The sequence below is a fragment of the Arachis duranensis genome, chromosome 2, assembly GCF_000817695.3.
Source record: "Arachis duranensis cultivar V14167 chromosome 2, aradu.V14167.gnm2.J7QH, whole genome shotgun sequence".
Lineage (NCBI taxonomy): Eukaryota > Viridiplantae > Streptophyta > Magnoliopsida > Fabales > Fabaceae > Arachis > Arachis duranensis.
In genome coordinates this window covers 53660577-53671947 of record NC_029773.3, presented here as the reverse complement: position 1 = coordinate 53671947, position 11371 = coordinate 53660577, and the positions used below count along the sequence as shown (strand labels likewise).

Here is an 11371-nt window from a genome sequence, read left to right as displayed (position 1 = left end):
CATAAGCTTGCCATGGAAAGGAGTAAGAAGGATTGGATGAAGACAGTAGGAAAGCAGAGAGACGGAAGGGAAGGCATCTTCATGCGCTTATCTGAAGTTCCTACCAATGATTTACATAAGTACCTCTATCTTTATCTTTGTGTTTTATGCGTCTATCACTATATCCATTTGAGTTTGCCTGACTAAGATTTACAAGATGACTATAGCTTGCTTCATACTAACAATCTCCGTGGGATCGACCCTTACTCGCGTAAGGTTTATTACTTGGACGACCCAGTGCACTTGCTGGTTAGTTGTGCGAAGTTGTGTTAATGCCATGGTATTGAACACCAAGTTTTTGGGGTTCTTTACCGGGGATTATGAGAGTTGTGAAAAGTATTGTTCACAACTTCGCGCTACCATTTGTACGAAGGGATTTTTGTCGGTTTAGAGACTATATCTACAACGCGACTGTTTTTATGAAATTCTTTACTGGCAAAAATCCTAACGTCAAAGCTTTTATGATTTTGAGATTTATTAATGTAAAGAACCATTTTTATTTTTAATTAATTTTTAATTATTAATCATCATGTCTTCCTTTTATTCCTCTCTTAATTTTGTGAAAGCTATATTCATGATTATGGAGTTGTTCCCTAACTTGATTGGGAGTTGATTAAAAGGAGAACCTTGAGTTGGAATACTCAAGTGTTAATCCTAACGGATGGTTGATGACTGACAACTCTAATCTCTAACTCTAATCCTTTTTTTTAGGAAAGGGTTGAAACCTGAGGATATAGTTTGTTAGTTAGTTACTTGAATTTCCCTTAGTTATTAAGGGATGACCAAGCAAGACAACAACCTGTTAGGATTGCACTTGGAAAAATCCAACAAGGATAGAAATTCCAGTTAATCTTCTCCCGGTCAAGGCTTTATCTGAATTTACTATTATTTATTTCTCTATTTCTCAAACTCAAAAACATTTTGGAAAACCTCTGATTAATAAAAAATAGCACATCTTTCTGTAACTCGTTGGGAGACGACCTGGGATTCATACTCCCAGTAATCTTATTCTTAAATTTGTGATAACTCTTTTCTAAATTGACAAGTGGATTTTTGCTGGTTAAGAGCTGTACTTGCAACGCTATTTTTCTAATAATTCTTAATCTACCAATTTCCACCACGTCATCCGTATATGAGGTTCTCAAGCTCCCGCCGTTAAAATGATCAGCCGCTCGGTTTGTTTTGGCAGACAAAAGCATAATTTCCGTGGTTGGTATAGCGGAGGACGTCCTAGTGAGTATAAAGGGGTTGATTTTCCCTATTGATTTCCACATTCTCAAGATGCCCCCTAGTGACTCCGGTAGGACATCATCTATTTTGCTTGGGAGGTTATTCTTGAAGACCTCCCGGTTCAAATTAGATGCATTTTGGGCACTTATTTATTTGAGATCGATGGAAGAAAGGCGAGCTTTAATCTTGATGAAGCCATGCGGCATCGACCGGAGGATCACTCTATCTTCTGGTGTGATTTGATTGATAATGTTATAGCCAAAGTTCACCAAGATGGCTTTGATAGAAAGAGTATAAATCAAGACCCAAGTGTGGGGAGTTCCCATGTATGTGAAGAAGATGCCTTATCACCTCCAATGATACCAGAAGATAAAGTGCCGAGTAATAGTTGCAAAGGAACATACCTCCCACCAAGAAGAGAAAATGCTAAATGTCTTGAGGAGGAACAAAAAGGCCATTGGGTGGAGCCTGGTGGACTTGGTTGGCATTAGTCCCCAAGTATGTGAACACTGAATTTTCTTAGAAGAAGGAGCCAAACCTATTAGACAACCTCAAAGGCATCTAAATCCTACCATTCTTCACGTTGTGAAGAAGGAGGTCACCCGGTTATTAGAAGCGGACATTATCTATTTGATTTCGGATAGTGAATGGGTGAGCCCCATCCAAGTGGTTCCAAAGAAATCCGGTGTTACTACAATCAAGAATGAACAAGGAGAGCTTATAGTCACAAGAGTCCAAAACTCATGGAGGGTACGTATTGACTACTGGCGCTTAAACATGGCCACAAGGAAGGGTCACTTTTTGTTGTCCTTCATCAATCAAATACTTGATCGCCTTTGTGGTAAATCTCATTAATGTTTCTTAGATGGATATTCTGGTTATTTCCAAATTCATATTGCTCCCCAGGACCAAGAAAAAATAACTTTCACATGCCCCTTTGGAACGTATGCGTATAAGAGAATGCCATTTGGCTTGTGTAACGCACCAGCTATTTTCCAAAGGTGCATGATGAGTATATTTGCGGATCTCTTGGAACAAAGCATGGAGGTGTTCATGGATGATTTTAGTGTGTATGGGGACTCTTTTGATCTTTGCATAGACAATCTTGCAAAAGTATTTGAGAGGAGCACTAAGTCAAACCTTGTGTTAAATTTTGAGAAATGCCATTTTATGGTTAGACAAGGTATTGTTTTAGGGCATATTGTCTCTAAGGATGGGATTTTCGTTGATCCAGCAAAGATCAATATTATTTCTAGTTTGCCTTACCCCTCCTCGGTGAGGGAAGTCCGTGCATTTCTTGGACATGCAGATTTTTACCGGCGGTTTATTAAGAACTTTAGTAAGGTGGCGCTACCTGACGTGGCGGCAATTGGCGAGTTAAGAATTTATTAATAGGGACATGTTGCAAGTACAGTCCTTAACCAGCCGAAAATCCGCTTATCAATTTAAAAGGGGTTGTCACAATATTGAAAATTAAAATACTGGGAGTATGAATCCCAGGTTGTCTCCCAACGAGTTGCAAAGAGATGTGCTATTTTATCAATCGAGTGTTTTCAAAAATGGTTTAGTTGATAAGCAGGGAATTAATCTAGAGAATTTAACTAATTTTAAATAAAAGCCTTGACTAGGGGTAGATTAGTTGGAAGCCCTATTCTTGTTGAAATACTCTCAAGATTAATTAATAATTGGAAGTCGCTCTGCTTAGTTAATTAATTAATAATTGGAAGTTACTCTGCTTAGTTAACCCTTACTAGGTAAAGGAAAGTCAAGCAAGTTGGAAATCTGTTTCTAGTCATAAGTCCTAATCCTCTCCCTTGGGAAGGACTAGAGTTAATGATTAGAGGGTGATTCAACAATAAATCCAATTATAATTTCTCTCTTGAGTAATTCAACTCAAGTGTTCCTTTCAATCATCCCCCAATCAAGTCATGGAGCTACTCACTCATCATAATTATAAATTTCACAGAATTAATGGTGAAAATAAAAGAAGGCATGATAAATAATAATAAAAGGATTAATTGAAAATAAAAATAGTCTATATTAATAACTTGTAGAAATAATCCAATGTCAACTCTAGAGGGATTAAGAATATGGAAGAATAAATATAAAAAGTAAATAACAAAATAAGATGACGAGTACCGGAGGTAGACTCTTCTCAAAAGCTAAAGCCAAAATCTTCCAATCCTAATTATGAATGCTCAAATGAGTGAAAAACCTAGGGGAGGAGCAATTTCAAATCTAAAAACTAAAAATTATGCAAAATGAATTGTGTTTCTCGTTTCTGCATGTTCCCTGGCTCTAATCTGTGATTCCGGGCCGAAAACTGGGTTGAAATCTGGCCCAGAAACTCTGCCAGTGACTTCTGAAATTCTGTAGATCGCGCACGTCACGCAGCCGCGTCATTCACGCGGACGCGTCATTCGGCGTTTTGCTTTCGCACGCGGGTGCGTCGTCCATGCCTCCGCATCACTTATGCTTTTCCAATCCACGCGGTCGCGTGAGCCATGCGGCCGTGTCACTGCGATTTCCTCTCTTTCGCGCGGTTGCATGAGCCATGTGGCCGCGTCACTTCTCGCTGGTCATCTCCTTAATTTCTTGTATTCCTTCCATTTTTGCAAACTTCCTTTCCAATCTCCAATTCATTCATGCCCTATAAAGCCTGAAACACTTAACACACAAATCACGGTATCGAATGGGATAAAGGAGAATTAAAATACCTAATTAAAAGTTTCTAGGAAGTAAGTTTTTAATTATATAATAATTTTAGGAAGGAAATATAAATGCATGCTAATTATGTGAATAAGTGGGTAAAGATCATGATAAAACCACACAATTAAACACATGATAAACCATAAAATAGTGGTTTATCAACCTCCCCACACTTAAACATTAGCATGTCCTCATGCTTAGTTGAAGGAGATAAAATAAATGAGTAGGAACATGTAAAAACTCATGTAATGCAATGCAACCTATATATGTGAATGCAACTATATGATTCTTGTCCACTTGATCAAGAATAAATAAGCTCTTCAAAACAATTACAAATCAAGCTCCACTAATTCAATTCTCATACAGTAAGAACAGATAAAAATGCAAGAAGGTAGCTCATGAAAGCAGGGAACATAGAATTTTAAGTATTGAACCCTCACTGATGATGTATGTATATTCTAATCTCTCCAGTGTATAGGGTAATCACTCTATCCTTCTCTAATCATGCTCCCTAAATTTTGTTCTTTTCCTAATCAATCAACAACATTTAATATACCAATGCAACATCATGAGGTCTTTTCAATGTTGTAACGGGGCCAAGGTAAGGGTAAGGATACATATATGGTTAAGTGAGCTTATAAATTGAATCTTTAATTAACTCAAACTCTAACATAACCTATATATTTTATATAATTATGGAGTTTGTACCTAGCTACCCAGAATTCTCTTTTACATTCCTTACTCATGTATCAACTATTTATTTTAATTCTATCATACATGCATTGACCTTTGAATTCTTAACTCAACATTGGGGTAATTTTGTCCCCTTATTTATATTAGTTTTTTTCAAAATCAACATAGCTTATCAATGCACATAGATTTTTTTTGATTCTTATAGTTTCACATGAGTAGGTGTCCAAATTCCCATTATATTATCATGACATATCCCCTTAATATCCTTTGTTCTCACAATTTCCCATACTCAATTAGCACACATAATTCTAACTTAAGCTAACCAAAGATTCAAATTGGGATATATCATTGTTTTTCCGCTTAAGGTTAGTAATGTGGTAAATTATAGAACAACTGGGATTTAAAGGCTCAAAGTGGCTAACAAAGGTAATTGAAAGGGTATGCTTAATTTGGATAAGTGAGCTAAACAATTAATGGCCTCAATCATATGCAGCATGTAAATATATTAAACATTGGAAATATAGGATAGAACAAAATATAGATTACAGTCAAAGAGAAGTAAACACACAAGAATAAAACAATTATGGTTAAATATTGTAACCATGCATAACGGCTTAATTCTCACAGGTTGTGTGTTCTTTAGCTTTAAAAATCATGTTTCAAATACAACTTCGAGAAAATTTAACATAAGAGTTTTAATTAAAATTAGGGAAATCTTGTTCCAAAGATAGAGTCTTAGAAGAAACTTATTATCTTTTCAATCAAGTGGAACATGCATGCAACTAATCTATTACTATGTAATTTATCCTATTCTACAAAAGAAAGAAAAACTAACTAAATATCCTAATTTATTGGTGTTTAGGGAAGAAAAATTACCTCCGGACGTCAGGTACTGACTGACCTCCCCACACTTAAGGATTTGCACCGTCCTCGGTGCCGTCTATCAGGAACAATGGTGGGCTGGTGGCAGTGTCTCCACAGTCGGGACCGTCATGGCTCCCTGTGCTGGTGAAGGAAGTGGAGTCCGGAGTGCCTGGATCGTCATCGGGTCTGTGATTGCCTGTAAGTAGCTCCTTGAGGTGTTTGAAACGGTGGTGGTTGCGGCGTTCTCAGAGCTTTGCTTTCTTTTCTTGTTGGTCCAATCGCTTCAGTATTTGGTGCAGCAGCTGACTAGTAGATGGTAGAGAAGCTGCAGCATCCTCTGTGGACTGGCTGGTAGTGGCAAGTGGTTGCCTGAGATATCTTCCGTTGGGGACGTATTGATCATCCCGAGGAAGTATGGCTTTGGTGTCTCCAGCTCTATAGGAGACTCCAGCTGCTGAGATAAGATCAGAGACCAAGGCGGGGAAAGGTAGGTTGCCCGCGATCTGCACATGTTTCATAGCATTCCGGATATGTCTTGGTAAATTAAGAAGCTGGTCTGTGAGGATGCACCATAGTAGAACGGCCATGTCTGTGGTGAAGGAGGACTCATGAGTACTCGGGAAGACGTAATGGGACATAATCTGTGCCCATACGTGAGCCTCTAAGGTAAGTGCGGAAGCCAAGATGCCCTTAGGATGGGAACGATGGTATTCGAAGATCCATTTGCTGCCAGGTTGAGCGATAACTCTGAGAACAGCGTCCCAATCAAAGGTGTACGCTTGGCGCTTGATTGCGGCTTTCTGAAAGGCGTCCAATCCTTCTAGAGCAGGTGGAACATCTAAGGCTCGCTGAATGGCTTCTTCTGTAAGTGGGACTTGCTTCTGACGTATATAGATAGATTGCATGGTTGGCTGGTGAAAGTTGGAGTAGAACTCAACTACCCAAGAAAGATTGACCTGTCGTGGCTGTCTCTGCAAAAATCCCCAGTTTCTTTGTGCAATTTGCTGCTCAACAAAGGCGGCAATATGAGGCGGAAGGATAAGAAGGTGTTCATTGTTGTAATTCCGAGCTGCCAGAATAGGGAACATCTGCTCACAGTAGCGATTTAGAAATCGTGCAGTGTCCTTTGCTGGGAAAGCTCTCTCCTTTTTATCAACCTTTATGATCCTTTTAATTCTTTTTGTTGAGGGCTTGACTGCAGTTGAAGAAGGTTCTGCCACTAATGCTCTTTTTGTTCCTTTCCTTGCTGTGGGTTTGGGGGGTAGCTTTCTCTTTGCCTTTCTTAGTGGCCATTCTGAAAAAGAGAAGAGAAAGTAAATTAAATTTAAAGAGATAAAGCAAGGAAGAGGGTTGAGTGAGTGATAGTTGATGACATGTCACCATGTCATGTTTTTCTATGCCTTTTCATTTGTTTTTTATTTGGTTTTATGCACTTTCTTGCATTCTAAGTAAGTAATTTGGAATGGAAATGCATGACTTTTTTGAATCAAACAACCACCATCTAATTGATGCTAAATCATGAGGTTTAGGCTAAATTTAATTGATTTTTAATGATTTATAAACCTTGTGAATTTGGTGATACTTTGATTGGTTGTTTTAATTTCTTGTAGGTGAAAAAAAAGAAGAAAAGAAGAAAGCATGGCTTAAGAAGTGTGGTTCAAGGAAAAGAAAAGTGTGGCAAAGAACATAAGGAAGTGTGGCACATGAAAGGAGCACAAAGGAAAAATCCAAGGAGGCAATGTTTCAATGCTCTGCTCACTTTGTGAGCTGAGCACAATTTGAAGCAAAGAAACAAGGAAGGGAAAAAATAATGCTCAGCTCACAAAATGAGCATTATCGAGAGCCCACAAGAAATAATTCAATGAAAATAAGTTGCAAGTGCATGCTCCAAGGTTTGAACTCATGACCAAGAGAAAGAGGGGAACGCTACTCCTTGCAAGGAAAATAAGCTAAAATTAGCCAAAATGCTCCCAGCAAGTTTCAAACACAGAGGCTTCAGCAAGGAAGGTGCGCTCCTTGCACCACTTGAGCGCTACCCTGATGATGTCCAAGACTTGGCACGCGAAATATTTGAAAGGACCTCCCCTTGGAAGCCAATGCTCATCTCACAAGGTGAGCAGAGCGTTACTCATGATGCACCACACACAAGCGCGACACGGCCAGGAAGTAAGATGCATGCAGGACGTGCGCACAAGGCCTCAATGCTCAGCTCAACCTGTGAGCTGAGCATCCTCCTGGAAGCAAATTTTCACATGGGCCAAAAAAAATTCAATAAAAATCCAAATTGAATCAAGGCCAATGATAAACCACTATTTTATAGTTTATATTGTGTTTAATTGTGTGGTTTTGTCTTGATCCTTACCCACTTATTCATCAATTTAGCATGCATTTAGATTTCCTTCCTGAATTTATTACATGTTTGAAAATTGCTTCCCAGAGACTTTAATTATTTAATTTTAATTCTCCTTTATTCCATTCGATGCGGTAATCTGTGTGTCAAGCGTTTCAGGCTTTATAGGGCATGAATGAGACGGAGATTGGAGAGGAAGCTAGCAAAAATAGAAGGAACACAAGAGTTTGAGGAGATAACCAGCGAAAAGTGACGTGGTCGCATGGCTCACGCGACAGCGCGAAGGAGCGCAAATCGCAGTGACGCGGCCGTATGGCTTGGCGGCCGCGCGGATCGGAAAGCACAAGCAACGCGGTAGCGTGGACGACACGAACGCGTGAAGAGGAAAAGCGCTAGCAACGCATCTGCATGGACGACGCGATCGCGTGACATACGCGATCTGCATAAACTGCAGAATCTGAAACCAGCGATTTTGGACCCTATTTCGGCCCAGTTTTCGGCCCGGAACAGTAGACCAGAGTCAGAGAATATGCAGAAACAACAGAGAAAACATTCATTAAGTAGTTTAGATCGAGTTTTGACTCTCTTAGGTTTTTTTTTCTCTCTAGTTTTAAGAATTTTAATTTTCAATTGATCTTAGCATTGGAACATTGAGAAGAGTTATTTTCCTCATCAAGACTTCATCACTCTAGTTTGTTCTCTTAACTTGGTTTTATTCTTCCATGTTCTTTGTTATGTTCAATTTTGTCATTCAGATATTTTTATGATTAATTAATGCAAGAATTATTTCTTTTTAATTTAAATTCCATTCCAATAATCATGTCTTCTTTTAATTCCCTTTCATGTGCCATGGATTCTTTATTTACAATGTGTGAGTAGTTTCATTACTTGATGGGGAGTTGATTAAAAGGAACTTTTGAGTTGGAATGATTGAAAGAAAAATTTGTAATTGGGTTGAATGTTGGATTGCTATCCTATCACCGACGCCAATCCCTTTGAACTAAGTAGGTTGCAACTTGTGAACAGATCTAGCATTTCCACTTGTTTGACTTTCTCTTACCTAGTAAGGGATAACCAAACAGAACAACTATTAATTATAAATTAATCTTACAATCACACCATCAATGATAGAGATTCTAACCAATCAATTCCCAGTCAAGGCCTCTTATTTTTATTATTTAAAATTCCTCAATTTAAATTCCAATTTACTTAGCTCAACTCTTTTTGGAATATCTGATTAATAAAATAGCACATTTTTCTGCAACTCGTTGGGAGACGACTTGGGACTTAAAACTCCCAGTAATTTTAATTTAAACTTTCAGTGACATATTTCTAATTGATAGGCAGATTTTCAGTGAGTTAAGAACTATACTTGCAACGTAACCATTTTAATAAATTTTTAATTCACCAGCTTCTGCACTCCATCAATTTTTGGCGCCGTTGCCGGGGAGTTGCAATAGAGTGCTTATTTTATTAATTAGAATTTATTTATTTGCATTTTCTTTAATTTTGCTACTATGAGCTACGTGTTTCTTCTGTCAAATGACACGTTCACTTCCTGATCCGCGCTTGCTAATATTCGATCCTGAAATTGAAAGAACAATTTCACGAATAAGGCGAGAACAGCGTATGTTAGTCCGCTCTGAGGGCGGATTTGAAAGTGAATCTGAGGAAGAAACCAGCCCCCGTTCTACTGATTCGGTTGTTTTACGTGCAGAAAACATGGCAGCTAGAAGAATTACCATTCAGGAGGAAGGAGCTCCTGATTTTACACTGCAACCGTTTCAAGCGCATCATCCAGCGGTAGCTACCGATTTTGAAATAAAGACCGCACTGCTAAATTTGATGCCGAAGTTTCATGGCCTACCTGCTCAAGAGCCTATCAAGCACTTGAGAGATTTCCAGGCAGCCTGTTCTACTGTCAGGCGTGATGGCACTAATGAAACTTCAATTCTGCTGAAAGCTTTTCCGTTCTCTCTTGAGGGAAAAGCAAGAGAGTGGTACTACACTCAACCTCTAGCAAATGTATCCAACTGGGATACACTCAGAAAGGAGTTCCTGGAGAAATTCTTCCCATCTAAAGTTTCTGATAAACTGAGGAAGGATATCTCTACAATTGTTCAGGATGACAATGAGACTCTCTTTGAATACTGGGAGCGCTTCAATAATATTCTGGAAGCATGCCCCCACCACATGATTGACAAGATCGTGCTACTCAACTATGTCACACAAGGTATGAGACCCCAAGATAAGACCACATTGGAAAGTGCCAGCAATGGGTCTATGAAGAAGTACAGGACCACTGATGAAGCTTGGCAATTGATCAGTGATTTAGCTGAATCTACTCGGAACCACAGACAGAAGCAAGGCCGTTCAAGGGCCGTTGCAGAAGTATCTTCTGGCATAGAGACTGCTGCTCTAAATCGAAGCATTTGTGAAATGACCAACCTGCTGAAGCAAATGCAGTTAAATCAACAAGCTCAGCAAACTCAACCGCAGCAAAACCAACAACTAGTTCCACAAAAAATTTGCAGAATTTGTGCTAATTACAACCATTACACTGATGAATGCCCGCAGCTCCAACAAGAAGACAACATGGTGACATCCACTCACAACTTCTATGACCGCCCCAACCAAGGGTACAATCAAAGTGGAAATAATAACCATGGATGGCAGGACAATTCAAACCAGAATTGGAGGGATAACAATAATAGGGGAGGCAGAGATAATCAGGGAAATTAGAGGTAGAATAATTACAACAATAGGCAGCAAAATTAACCATACCGAGCACCTCACCTGAGGCAAAACCAAGGACCACCGAACAATCAGCAGCAAACCTCTCAATTTACTCATTCTTCTGTATCTTCTAATGAAGAATTATTACAAGCTTTTGAGAAAAGACAACTGGCCATGGAAAATACCATCGTGAACAGTATTAACGCCAGTCTGAATGGTTTCACCTCTACTCTACAAACTTTTATGACACAACTTGGTTCAGCACAAAATTCCAGTAACCAACCTTCAAGCACCACTGGAATCCCCTCTCAACCATTACCCAATCCAAAGGAAGGAATTAATGCCATCACCCTGAGGTCCGGAACCACACTGCAGGAGAGGAATCAGGAGGAACCAAGCTCACCAGAATACGCCTCAGCTGAAGAGGTGGTAGAAATCGAAGATGTTGAAGAGGAAGAGGATATACAGGACATAGCCGAAGAAGAGATAGCTCAACCACAGGAAGAGGCACAAAAAGGTGCAGGCACCACAGAAAATACTACTCCCATTCCATTTCCACAACTTGCAAGGAATCCTAGGAAGCAGCTGGAACCTGATCCTAAAATGGTAGAGATATTCAAAAAGGTTGAGGTAATTGTTCCCCTTTTTGATGTTATTCAGCAGGTACCTAAATATGCAAAGTTTCTAAAAGACTTATGTATCCATAAAGATAAAATTAATGAATTAGAAACTATTCCTTTAGGTAGTTCT

The 11371-nt window shown here is 39.1% G+C and overlaps 1 non-coding gene across 1 annotated transcript; it reads right to left on the bottom strand.

Moving 5' to 3' along the window:
- Positions 1 to 9976: 9976 nt before the first annotated feature.
- LOC127745160 (small nucleolar RNA R71) lies at positions 9977 to 10084 on the bottom strand. The gene has a single exon (XR_008006356.1). It is a non-coding gene; the product is annotated as a small nucleolar RNA R71 (small nucleolar RNA).
- Positions 10085 to 11371: the final 1287 nt, after the last annotated feature.